Raw genomic sequence first — 12,971 nt, forward strand, 5'->3', positions numbered from 1 at the left:
ACACGACCGACAATGCAAGTCAGTCGTATCAGGTACATCGTCCCTTTCACTCTTGCGACCACAGACATGGACGAGCTTAGGTAACACTACCGGATGTTGTTTTTTTTCCTCCAAAACACCCGCAACTGCGCAGTAAACACTACCGAAACCGGCTCCAGAACCGCGAAATCGAATCGACGTCAGTTACCACTTCATGGATCTCCGTACCGAACTGGACCGAGTCTTCGCATATAGATAAAGGTAACGTAACCTCTTTTTGGGGGGATAAAAATAAAGTACAATAAAAATTACGTGTAGCATAATTTACAAATATATATGTATACTAAATAGGCTTCACCGGTTTGCATTAATAAACCATAGACACCATTAATTACTAGTGTTTGTAGCGGCGAGTACGGATTCGTTTTCTGCATTTTCCTATGTGCTGTGTATATACTAGAGTGGCCAAAGGGGTGGGTGTTATCCAGTCGAGTATACTCGATGGGGCATGCAGCAGACATATGGTAATCCAGGTTGAAGTGGATCGACGGCGCTTGCGCCACCGAAGATGGATTCCTACTCCTCCCCATAACTCGCCATTGACAGTTCACTATCATTAAAAGGAAACACACACACACTCACTCCGAATAACAAAACCGTTTTGGCGGAAGTTCGCTGACGTAATTGCTACTTTTTCCGCTTTTATTTTTTCTTCCCTTCATTTTGTTTTACGATTGCTGATTGGTTGTAATTAATTTAAAAATAATTCCGCGACTAAATCATTTCCTCTTCTCGATAGCGTATTAAATTGAAGACGGAACGATTTAATTAAAAGTTCAATTTCGGGATCGGATGGTTTTAAAATCATTCTCCGATTTATAATGACGTATTCCGGCAGACAATTCGGTGAAAATTTATGCAAATTTGTCAATCGGCCCTTCCATTATTTTCTGTAATTCGTCTCCTCGTACCAGAATACCTATATTAGAACCCCCCCCCTTCGATTTTACCGTTAAACGAACCGTAATAAATTAAATTTAATGTAAAAATTCGCCATTTTTATTCAAAATATATATATATATATATATATTTTTTTTTTAAAGATTTATTCACGTAATTTTTCTTGTAAAGAGGCTTTGTGTTGCTGGAATCGTACTCGACGCTTTCGAATCGATAAAAATGAAGTTTTTATCCGCTATACATCTTTAAATTTTGACGTGTTTTTATCAACTAAATCTTTAAATAAATAACAAAACATATAATATATAATATTTTTAAAGCAGATATTAAAAATATTTACGCTGTTTTTGTAAATAATAATAATAAACTCAAACTTTTTTTTAATATACCTTAATGACGTGTCTCTAGAGAACGAGCACAAACTCAGTTATCAAAAATTGATAATGGCAGGAATAAAATATGATTCTACACGTAATTAATTTCTCGTAATTAATCCAAACAAACTTATCTAAAAATAAAACACTTTTTTAAGATATTTTTATTCATCTTTTCATCCTTTGTAGAAGTGCAGATATCGCTTCTAGTGAAGATCCACATAATGCTAGAGTTTACATAAAGGCTCTCCTGCTGTCAGACACGTGACTGCCTCTCCAAATATTTGAATTCGTAACATTCTATATCGCTTTAACCTTCTATAAAAAAAAAAGGGAGTTTAGCTGTTTGTCGCGAATTTCTACGCACTCGTCCCCTTCATCGAGTTAAGAACGTTGATCAATGGACACCCGAAACTATCCCTCTTCCTGGATTATCTCATCCGTTCAGGTTATTAAAACTGTGAGCGCGATAACACGCGCAAATCCCTCTTGTGTGTGTGTCTCCGGTGACGTTACGGGTGGCCAAATTACGTTTTTCTGCAACGGAGCCATGACGTCAGCAAAAGTCATCCGTGTAAGATTCAATATCGTGTTTTTCTCTTTCGATTTTTTCACTCGAAATAACATAATATCAGTCTCCCCGTATGAAAAAAGTATAATAAAATTCGTACAATTGTACGCGCATATGACAGCTGTTGCATATACGTGTTTGCATTTATTACTTCACGCGTACTGTATTCAATAATCCGTAAGGAACGGTAAGTTAGACGACGATAGTGCCATTTTTTCCCCTTCGAGACGTAAACACAACTTTCTTTTTAATTTATTTGTCTTGTCTTTAATCATAATCGATTAAAAATTTACGTAAAAGAGAACAGAAATTTAAGGCACAATTTATATAAAAGTAGCCCTTCCTTTCTATTTAACACTAAATTTAAGGCCTTAAACTGTACTCTAGTAATCGAGGCCCTAAACGTGCCCCTCGTAACCAAGGCTGTGGCTTGTTTAACATGGGTGTAATTCCGGTCCCCTACGGAAATTCGCCATCTTAAGATGGAACACCATTGGAGAAGACGATGTGCACATGGCGAAACGATACTTGAACCCTTTCACACACACCTTTTCCTGTATTCAATGGTGCATGGTGTCGTTTTAATGCACGATAATGCTCCTGGCATATCTGCAAAACCATTCATCATCATTATTATAAGAACATGCAACCCCACAGCTAATTTTTCCCTTCTTTTTTTCTTTTCTTCTACAATGCCTTCGACCAATTCGTATCGTGTTATATCTTCAGCCAAATATTTATATATATCGTAAGTTATAAACATTATCAAACATCATGCATTTATTTTAATAATAACAAAAGATGTTACTATAGTAACAATCACGCCACGCTTCACCTTTTCTTTAAATTAATTTGGAAAAATTCAACCAACTCGATCGATATTCTTAACGCAGATTCGATTTTAATTGTTACATCTTCCAAGCTAATTATATGCTAAATTGCATATGGCGCCCCAATTACTTTTGTTTTAAGAGAAATTCGCACTTGATTCGCGAGAAATTTGGTTAATTACTTTATTTTTTTAAGGGGTATTTCCCTAATGAAAGACGAAACTTTTTACTACGAACAATTTAGAAGAAAAAAATGTATTAACAAGAGGGATAATGGATCTCTTTCAGCAGCAACTCCTTGTCTAGTTGGATAAATATAAACAGTATCAGGTATCGAAAAGTAAGGCAGTAGTAGGGGAAAAAAATAAACATTTTAGGGTCACTAACCGCATTTTCTTCCGCTTAATTCAGTTTTAAAATTAATTATCTTATTGTAAAGTTTTAATCTGTAGATTTAGGAAAGTCTCAGTTTACGGGTTCTTCGTACAGAATGTAGTGGAGAATGTATTACGCTGAATCGTATTGAGAGACTGTGAAGACATAATTTGGGGTTATACAGACAGACAGACAAACATACGAATGTAAGGACACGTGAATAAACATATACTGAGGTATGGTGCTTGTATTCATACGGGAATAGAACAGATAGGACACACTGGCAAATGGGCGTTATCACATAAATATTCGAATCACGTTGTAGATTCTTCAAAATGTGTGTATCAATCAAAATTTCGGCAACGATTTTTCACGTAAACAAGCCATTTACCATACAAAAACGGCGCATTTATCGCCGAAATTTGCAAGAAGAGCCATTCAATTTCAAACGGGGCTTCGAGTTTCGGGAATTTGAGCTTCGTTTAACAATTTTTTCCTCATTTTTTTATGACTGGAAACGATGCTAAACATATTTCCTCGCCGTTAGAAGAATACTTAGGGGTATAAAAATCACTTTAAGGGTACGAAAACGGTGGGGGAAGCCACGAAAACTTTGCGAGAGAGTAGATCCGCGATATCCCACTTATCGTAAACCAATTTTTCGTATTCTCTAGAGCTTTAACCTTGGCCCACTCTCTTCTAACTTAAATTATAGTAGAGAGTTGAGTTTAGTATATTCCGTCGGTGGTACTTCGTTGAAATAAAATCTTTTAAAATCGCACTTTAGTGAAATCGATAGGAAACACTCCGCAATCTGCTATCAAAACGATTTAAAGTCGTTTAGTGGTTTTAAATTTGTATATTATTCGTGCCACGCTGTACCTTTTTCGAGTTATTCGATCACCTGCCAACGATCGATAAGGAAAATGTCTTCCTTTTCCCTCCTTAATATATATATATATATATATATAATTTTTTTTATTATATACTCGAATTTCTAGTGGTGAGTAGAAGATTCTTCTATCTTAACAATTTTGAAACTCGCTCATAGCAATTTGGTGGAGAAAATTGTGCAAAAAGTTACTCCGACGTGGCTTCATTTTTCTAAAAATACACCGCAGAAAAAAAACGTTTAATGGGTTTTATAAACTGACATTTTTAATCTGAGAAGTTAACAGGATATTTTGATATTTTTTTTTCTAGTTATTTTTTTTATATCCATAATACTCCATCCATTTAGTTATTTTGTCATCGTCATCTGTTAGGATCATTCCAGATAGGGCGGTTCTCAACACTGCTTCATCTCACTCACTTTCTGGAAAGGAAAGAACATAAAAAAAAGAAAAAAATTCTAAATGTTTTCTGGTTTCTCCCCTTTCTACTCGCTTTCCATGGGAGATGCCAGACGAAAATTATTAATAGGTGTGTTTCTGACATCAAAATCTATAGAAAACTGATATAAAAAAATAGGTTAAGTTTTCGAGGCTTTTTTTTTAAAAATTGTTTTTTGTAGAATTAATGATAGAAAAAGTTCTAACACTGAATTTTATTGTTCGGTGAGAGGACGGTATTGCTTTACCGTGTTATAAAGATGGCTAAATATGGCACTGGGAGGATGTCGTGCGAGTGGTTGACCCCCGACCTTATGCTCCCGTTAAAAATTAAGATGTAATCGTAAGTTGTGGGAGCGCAGACGTGGGTGTTGAGACCATTTATCGTGTTTAAACGAAACAATGCTTTTAACATTGTTTTTGAGTGTCGTCACAGTTCTTTGATCCGTCGATAGAGACACTTCAGGTGGATGGACGACGACGTCGACACGGGAACTGACTAAAATTAATAGTTTCTCTTTGTCAGTCGAGTAGAATATCACGTTTTTCCATCGAAAGAACCAGCACTTCCTCGGATTTTCAAACCCGGACACCTCTTGGCTTTGATTTACGATTGTTGAATTATTTTTCTACGTTTCATTTCAACAGTTAGCCTGTGCAGTCTCTTGCCTGATTATCGATGTCGTGTTTCGAACGTTTGCACGATAAGTTTGAAGAGAAAATAATTATTGACTTAGTAAAGTTTGACATATGATCGAAATATCCGAGTCACGTGCCCCCATCCATCATAGATTTTTATGGTTTATCTGAGATTGTCTTCGTTATATGAACTAACTAACGTGATTATCTGCGATTTTGGAGAGGGGGGAATATTGTAAAATGCGCAGAGTCGAGACGTTTCGTGAGAGAAATTGTCATCCGTTACGATCGTAACACGCCAACGATGGTTTGTTTATAACGGCGAGTTAATGGCATTAATAACAATGACAGGACGTTGTTTATCGTGGAGTGCAGAGAATGGATTTGGCTGGAGGCAAAAATCCGTACAAAATTGGTTTGTAAAATGGCGCTTCTCATTTTTGTACGTAACGTTAGGAGAAGAGTGCCAAACTTCCACCATTTTCGAGCCGTCGCCATAACAACCGCCGGTCGTTCACCTCTGGAAAGGGAAGGATTAGATGCGGAATCAATCCAAAATATTCGAAATCCTGTCAGTCCGAATGTTTCGGAAGAGAAAGAACAAATCAGTTCGTTCTAGTTACTCCCTTCGTGTGGAAGGTTAACAGTTGTTCAATCGATGCTCTCGACCAGTTTAGTCGTGTTGCCAGTAGAGGAATCGATAAAAACGACTGGAAAAACGAATTAGATCCTGTTACGCCACCCCTTTCCAAACTTGCTCCCGATGTAACCGAGTTTCTCAATGAACTAATCACTCGAATTCTTCCATAAACACGCTGACACGGCACAAAAGTTGTCTTTCTTCCAACTTCCTCGATTGATTTTAGCCTCTAATGAATGCCTCGAGTTACGTTTACCGTCGTAACTGTTAGTACAACTCCTTAAGGATACAAACGTGAGCTCTTCAAACAAATTGTTACGACTCTTTATTAATAGAGCCATTTGTCAAACGTTGCAGATACAGTTGTGCTGTTTAGTGCATCGGATCATAAATCATCATCTTGGGCGTACGGCCGGTTAAGGACGTGCCTTAAGTGCTTTTTAATCACTTTATCCACTACAAACTTGCGTTTCGTTGCGAATTTAGCATCATTAGAGCATCCATAGGGATTCCATTAATAAGCATCCCTCAGTTACGCTTTACACTCGCCGCTGATCAATTAAACCGTACATTCTAACGTTTATCATCGAATATACAGAGTTACTAAGGATCAGTACACTTTTTCTTCCCCTTTTTTTAAAAAATCTGTACGACTCTTGGGTGATTCATAATTCATACAGTCGTAAAGGCCAAAGAATCTTTGACGTATAATGATAATATTTGAAGATAGATCTGTAGCGGATCGATTTCGGAACACTCCTGTTACAGCAACGAATGCTTTAAATGAATCATCCATCCAACGTGGTTCTCCCATTGCGTTAATATTCTTTTAAAAATAGTTTTTAGCGGAAGAACTATGGAAGTGATAAAGCGAGTTGGATAATTAGGAGCGATACTTTCGGTTTCAGAGGGACAGACAAGGGAAACAAGGCCATGGGCAGGTATAAAGCATCGTAATTGGTTCTAATGCTGGAGCACTTGGTGCATTTTGTAATTAAGTTAGTGCTACCGAGAGTGTCTCGTCTTCTCGAATTTGCACGCATAATTTCGTTTCGTGAATGGGTAAAAACGAAAAATACGTAAAAGCGGATCAATTTTAAAAGGTGTCTAGACGATGTTTGAATGGATTTTTTTACGTTTCATCACAAATTTTCAACTTTAAAAAACTGAAATTCGCCGGGAATGACGAATTTTATATTCGAAAGTAATTCACGAATACCACTAAAACATTGAGTTAAATACACAAATTACGTTGGCAAGTTACGGGAAAAACTTTATTTATCGAGTTTTACTTCGCATTTTTCCTTCTTCTAAATTTAAAACGCCTCACGAACGGGTGTAATTTTGGACCGTTTCGTATAGGATGACACGCAGCTGAGGTCACATAAAACAAATTACGTCACGTCGCCCATTAAACGTATACCACCTGCGACTAAATAATTAACCATTGGAAGATTTTCAGGCGCCTTTTCACGATTTCTCAAGTTCTAAGCTCCTATCTAGATTTGTTTTTCTTTAATTAAAACTTATGTACGACCGCGATTCTCCCAAGGAAACGAATGCTCGCATTTAACGCAGTCCGTCTCGTACATTAAGCATTAAATATTAAATTTCAGCTCTTTATTACGCGTTAAATATTAATTTCTGTACTTAATTTTGCTGAGTTATTAGAAAAGTAATTAGGAAAAGAAACTTTCTTGTTAGAACTTATATAAAAAAAATAAAAACAGCAAGTTCTTGTCGCGTGTCTGGACGATTACTTCGAACTGCAACACTCGACTTACATCGTTACTTTCTACCAACGAAATTCATCTTGTTTATGTTTAGACTCACTTTACGAGTATTTAGACGCTTAATGTGAGTTTTCAACTACGTAAAGATATTCTAAACACTTTCTGATTGATCTTCTAAGCGGAGAAATGTAACAAAATTTAAAGCATCTCTCCTTCTTCCAATATGACTCTGAAAACTGGTTTCTAACGGCCTCAGCTTGCAAAGTTTCTAACAGGATGAAGTGAGGTGATTGTGGCATATCCTCTTGTGGCAATTTTTTTCGCTTCTTGTTAGTGGGCGACGTCGTGGAGACCGAAAAAGTCTCAGACATCTGTTCCGAATTAATTTCTGCATGCGGTTGAAAAGCCAGAGAGAAGTCAAACCATTCTTTGACTTTGTAAATTTCGATGAATGCTTCTTATCTCGTGAAAAGTCTGGAAATTTTGGTAATTAATTGGGCTTTCTCTTGTTAAATTTAGAAAATATATTATATATATTATGATACAAATTTAGTTTTTATTTCTAAAAATGAAATAAAATTATTTAATATTTCAGGATATTTACGGATAATTGCGTGTCTAAACATTAATATTTCTACGGCATCCCATCAAAGAATCATTAGTCTCCAATAATCTTCAATGATTTCTTTGTTAAAGCTATAGATATAAGTACTAGTAGAGTAGATACTCATAACTTATTCTGTAGGCAGTCAGTTGGAACGGATCTCATCTTTCTAGTTTAAAGATAGATTTATAACTTTTCTGAAGGAAAGTAGAAGTGTAAAATTATCTCTCAGTTGGAGAATCCCTAAGAAAATCCTTATTTTATGGTGGTAATTAGGAAGGTAACGGTGCACTCGACGAGCCGTCTTCTATCTTCTTAGTGTAGTTAATAAGTCCATTTATAGGCACGATCCTTCTATCCATCTAGTCCAACTACGTACTGACGATGGGTCGGATTAAGGATAAGAATCAAACTTACTTTTTCCACCAATAATCGGCGCAGAGACATAGAATGGTCGACAGAATATACGACTCGAAGTATGATGCTCGAATGGACAAAGTAATTGGGATATGCGTGTCGAACGACTTCTATAGCATAACAATATAGTTTAAAAGTCAAGTTTATGTAAATATTTATGTAAATTGTGCAAAAAATGTTTCGAAAAAGCGATTTACTTCGACAGAATTCGTCCAGGCAGGCAGGCATTTTAAAAAATATATATTTTTTCATAATTCTCCAATGCAATCAGTATGGCACGTATGCAAACAGAACTCGGATTTAAACTTCGTGAAGAAGATTTCTTGACCGTTCTGTCTTTCATATTAATTAAATATGTAGTTTGCAATGCGTTATACACATTAAAGTTATAAATCTACGCAAGATAACTTTAAAGGAATAAGAAATTCAAGCAGACACGCACAGAGTGTAGCGTGAAGATAAGTTTAAATATCTCTGGAACAGTTCCAGATTAGTTCAAAATTATAACGATAAAGCGAAACGAACCATTCAGGCCTTACTCTAGTTTATAAATCGCTTGTTGATAAAGAGATAATGACATTTAACAACTTTATTTCGAAATTGGCGGCCTTCAAATGTAGTTTGCGCTGCAACAAACGATTTGAGTCATGCACAAATCTGTTTGTCGTTTACAGATTTTAATTAATAATAAGAATTTAAAATTAGAAAATTAAATTACGATACTTAAACTAAATTTCTAATTAAATGATAAAAGTAATTAATAAATAATTACGAGATAAATCAGTCGAAAATGGTGCGCGCAAATTTCATTTTAGAATAACTCTAAAAGTTTTATTTAAAATTAAAATATTCTCTTCGTTTTTTATTTATAAAATTATTTCGCTTCGCCTAGAAGTAAATTCAATTTTATTTTTTTTCACAAAAAAAAAGTCAAGATTTGTACAACAAATGTTGCAAATTGTATAAATGTAATAATTCAAATAGAGTTACTCGCCTCTGCCATGTTTTCTATTCTAACAAAAGACTTGGAAAGAAGAATCCGAACGTCTTGCTCCTGATTCTTCCATTGTTAGTGGTGAATCCCTAAGGAATCTCCCTACTTAGAGGAACATGCAATCTTCTGCTGCTATTTCTTGTTGCCTTTCTTTAATAACTGTGTTAACTTTTGCTACGACGAATGCCAGTTATTTCAATTGTTAACCGATGTAAATTTCAATTAGTCCTTTGGACCAGAAGCATTGACATTTTTTTTTTTTTTTAATTTAAATTAAATTTTTTTTTAAGTCTAAACTTTGTAACGAATATAAATTATCTTCCGCCGTTTTGTATATGAATATATAAAGTGTCACGCTTCGTTACTTTAGCTGTCAGTGTGGCCGAATAACAATGAGTGCAGAATTATCGCCATTACTCATACTACAATCTCCATCTTGGAATTTATCGATTTTCTCGTGTTTGTTGTCGTCCGAATGTATATTTAGTGAGCCTCTTTACTCGTTTTAATGGAGATTTATTAGCTTGACATATTCTTATATATTGTTTTAACTTCTGGTTTAACAAACTTGGAAATCCGATTCGAAATCTTGGAATTAAACGGGATTTAAGTCTCGTGTCGGCTATAAATTTCGCTACTTTCCTCAAGCGCTATGCTTGAAGTGGAGCCAAGAAAATTATCATTGGACGTACAAAAGATTGCGATTTGTAACTTTAATCGAATTAATTCTATAATTTGAATTGCTAGCTGTGAAAATTTTATTTTTCTCCTTTCTTATCTGTATTGAAAATCTCGGGTTGTACGCCTCAGCTAATTGTTGTAACGATATAATCACTGTCGAAACTCAATTTGTGGTGATTCGGTAACAAATGGAAAGAGAATAAAGACGTTAAAATAGACAGTTTAACGCAATTTGCCGATTTTAAAGGAAGTAAACTAATTTACTAAAGGCCAAGTTCTTTTAATGGTTTACAAATATTTCAGGTTGTTGCATTTTACTCTAAAAATAAGAGAATTATATAAAAGACACTGTAGAAAGAGTTTATATATATATAAGTATAGTGTATAGAGTTCTATCCATTTCCGTTTGATTTAAAATAGACGTGCTATAACGGTTATCCTGAAAAGTTGAAAGGTAAGGTTGACGCGAAGGCAATCTATCCTGTAAAAAAATCTTTACTTGTCAAACGGAGATTGTCCAACCGAAGTAAAAATGATCCTTAAAAGCTTGCAGGAAGTAGGATCTAATAGGAAGTTGGCTAGAGTGTCAAAAGAAGAAAAACGTTATCAGCGATCAAGTGCTTTCTGAACCAGTGCATCTTGACAGTTAAGGTCATACTTGATTGTTGTATTTCCAACCGAGAAACTGGATTATTTTTGATAAGGAAGTAGAAAAAGATAGAACCGAACTAAACTATATCAAGAACTATTGTAAAGAATGATATTTATAAGAAGGGCCAGAACGTTTCGTTTAATCTTTTCGTGAACGAGACGTGTTTTTCCTGTGAGTCACGAAGCTTCCTCCAGGAAAGGAGGATCAATATGGGATGTGCATGACTTTTATATAGTACGTAATTGCCGAACGATTAGTCATTTAAAAAAGAAAAAATTATCAGAGAATTTAATATGTTACATTCCTTAAAATTATAAATATAACCATTCGAAGCTCGTTTCCCATCAAGAATTTCACAGTTCTACTCCATAAGAAACAATGCTTTTATAATGTTAGTCTCGGTTCTGGTATTGAATTTTCGACTGCTTGACTCGTGTTTCTCGTCAAGGTCGAATCGGTTGTTTCTAGTAAATGTCTTTATATCGAAAGAATCGAACGGAAATATTCCATAATTTTAATTAATTTAAGAGTAATGAACCGTAATTCCTCAAAGATAACGAAGCTAACCCTTTACATATCCTTTGTCGTAAGATAAATCGAAGGACTATCGAGTGGGATTCCAAGCATACAAACAAATTTAAAATGATAATTTATGTAAATGAAAATTTGCATGATTGATGCCAATTTCAATAAATAATAAAGCATTTGAAAACAATTTTCTAATTACTCAAATGAATTTTTTTTTCTTTCTCGTTTCAATTTTCAAGCTTAATTTATACTTTGTATGTTTGTATATTGCAATCGTATTATACAAATATGCTCATTTATGTATTTTAATTATTAATTATGTGCACAGATCGATGGAATATCATGCCATCTGTCGTGTGAAATCATTACTAAACTTGAACTTTAATTATGTTAATAATAATTTATTCATTGATTTCAATGTTCAATGATTGATGAACGAGGTGTGTACAATCCCAATTGTTTTCTCTGCTACTGGCATTATTCGTATAATCTTATCGAAGTATTCAGACATTAAACGTGTTCAAATATAGAATTTAAATATTTATAACACAGAAATATTGTATATTAAATTCAAATATTATACAAACTTCAACTAATATTAATGCATCTAAAAAAAGGATCTTTGTATCTGTCAAGATAATCTGATATTTGGCATTTTCGCGTGTTGTGGCTTATTTAAGAATTAATTTATGATTAGGAAATGAATTCCTTTTTTAAGGATAATAATAATAATAATAATCCTCAATACAAGGATTCTTTTGTCAATTTGGTATTCAGCAAACAAAACAGGTTAAGAGCTAAGTGATGCTGTTATTGTAAAATGCTATTATTTTTAGTAAGGCCTGCAATTGAAAATGCAAATTATTAGTTTATTTTTAGTTTGTATTCCATTTATTCTACTATTCCCGTATTGTTAAATTTTGTGGCACGAAATGGGTAAGAGTAGAGAAACGTTCCTTTTCATAATATAATATAACATTTCCATTGTGTTTTCCCCCTTCCTGGACTAGATTCGTTTTCTTAAATTTTATTCAATACACAAGTCCAGAACATTTCCGATCACGTCTTCGAAAAAAGGATGTTTTCTTCTTCTTTTTTTTATTTTACTTGGCCCTGGGCTTCCTTCCGGATTTTGTTGCTATGGGAACGAGTACTCTTTCCGGTTTTCCGACTTTTCTCCGGTCGTTGAACCTCTGGCTTTTTGCTCCAAAGGATTCTCAACTAACTCGTTCATTATCACATATAATAAACGCTCTAATTTCGATCGGAGTGGACATCCTTCGGTTTGCCATCATGGCTTCTTTCTCTTCAATTTTTTTTTTATAGATTTTTTGGTTATTTTGGGATTTCGTTCGATTGAAACGATGCGTGGTGCTCCCTGTTATCGTGTACGACAAAATTCAAATAAGGTTAAATTGCATTTTCATCCAGAAAGTAAACGGGATAGAATATTGAATTCACTATTTTCTCCTCCATCTACGCTTTCGTTTCTATAGAATTGTTATTGAAAATATTCATAATTCTTTTTTCCCTCTCTCTCTTCTACTTCTATTATTATAACACGCTATATAAATCATATTTTCAAATGCAAGAATCTAGCTGATGCAGCTCTCTTTTGGTTGTAGTCGTAAATTATATATGGCATATATACAATCTTCGTTAA

General features: G+C 34.5%; 1 protein-coding gene across 1 annotated transcript in view; it reads left to right on the forward strand.

Annotated features, from left to right (window-relative positions):
• Positions 1 to 12,971, forward strand: part of LOC136982657 (microtubule-associated serine/threonine-protein kinase 3-like) — a 107,785-nt gene continuing 94,814 nt past the window's right edge. The window contains 1 exon segment of the mRNA XM_067279216.1: positions 1 to 240. The gene's annotated coding sequence lies outside the window, so the exon portion shown is untranslated.

Source organism: Centruroides vittatus, unplaced genomic scaffold (genome assembly GCF_030686945.1).
Source record: "Centruroides vittatus isolate TY-2023 unplaced genomic scaffold, ASM3068694v2 contig_862, whole genome shotgun sequence".
Classification (NCBI taxonomy): Eukaryota; Metazoa; Arthropoda; class Arachnida; order Scorpiones; family Buthidae; genus Centruroides; species Centruroides vittatus.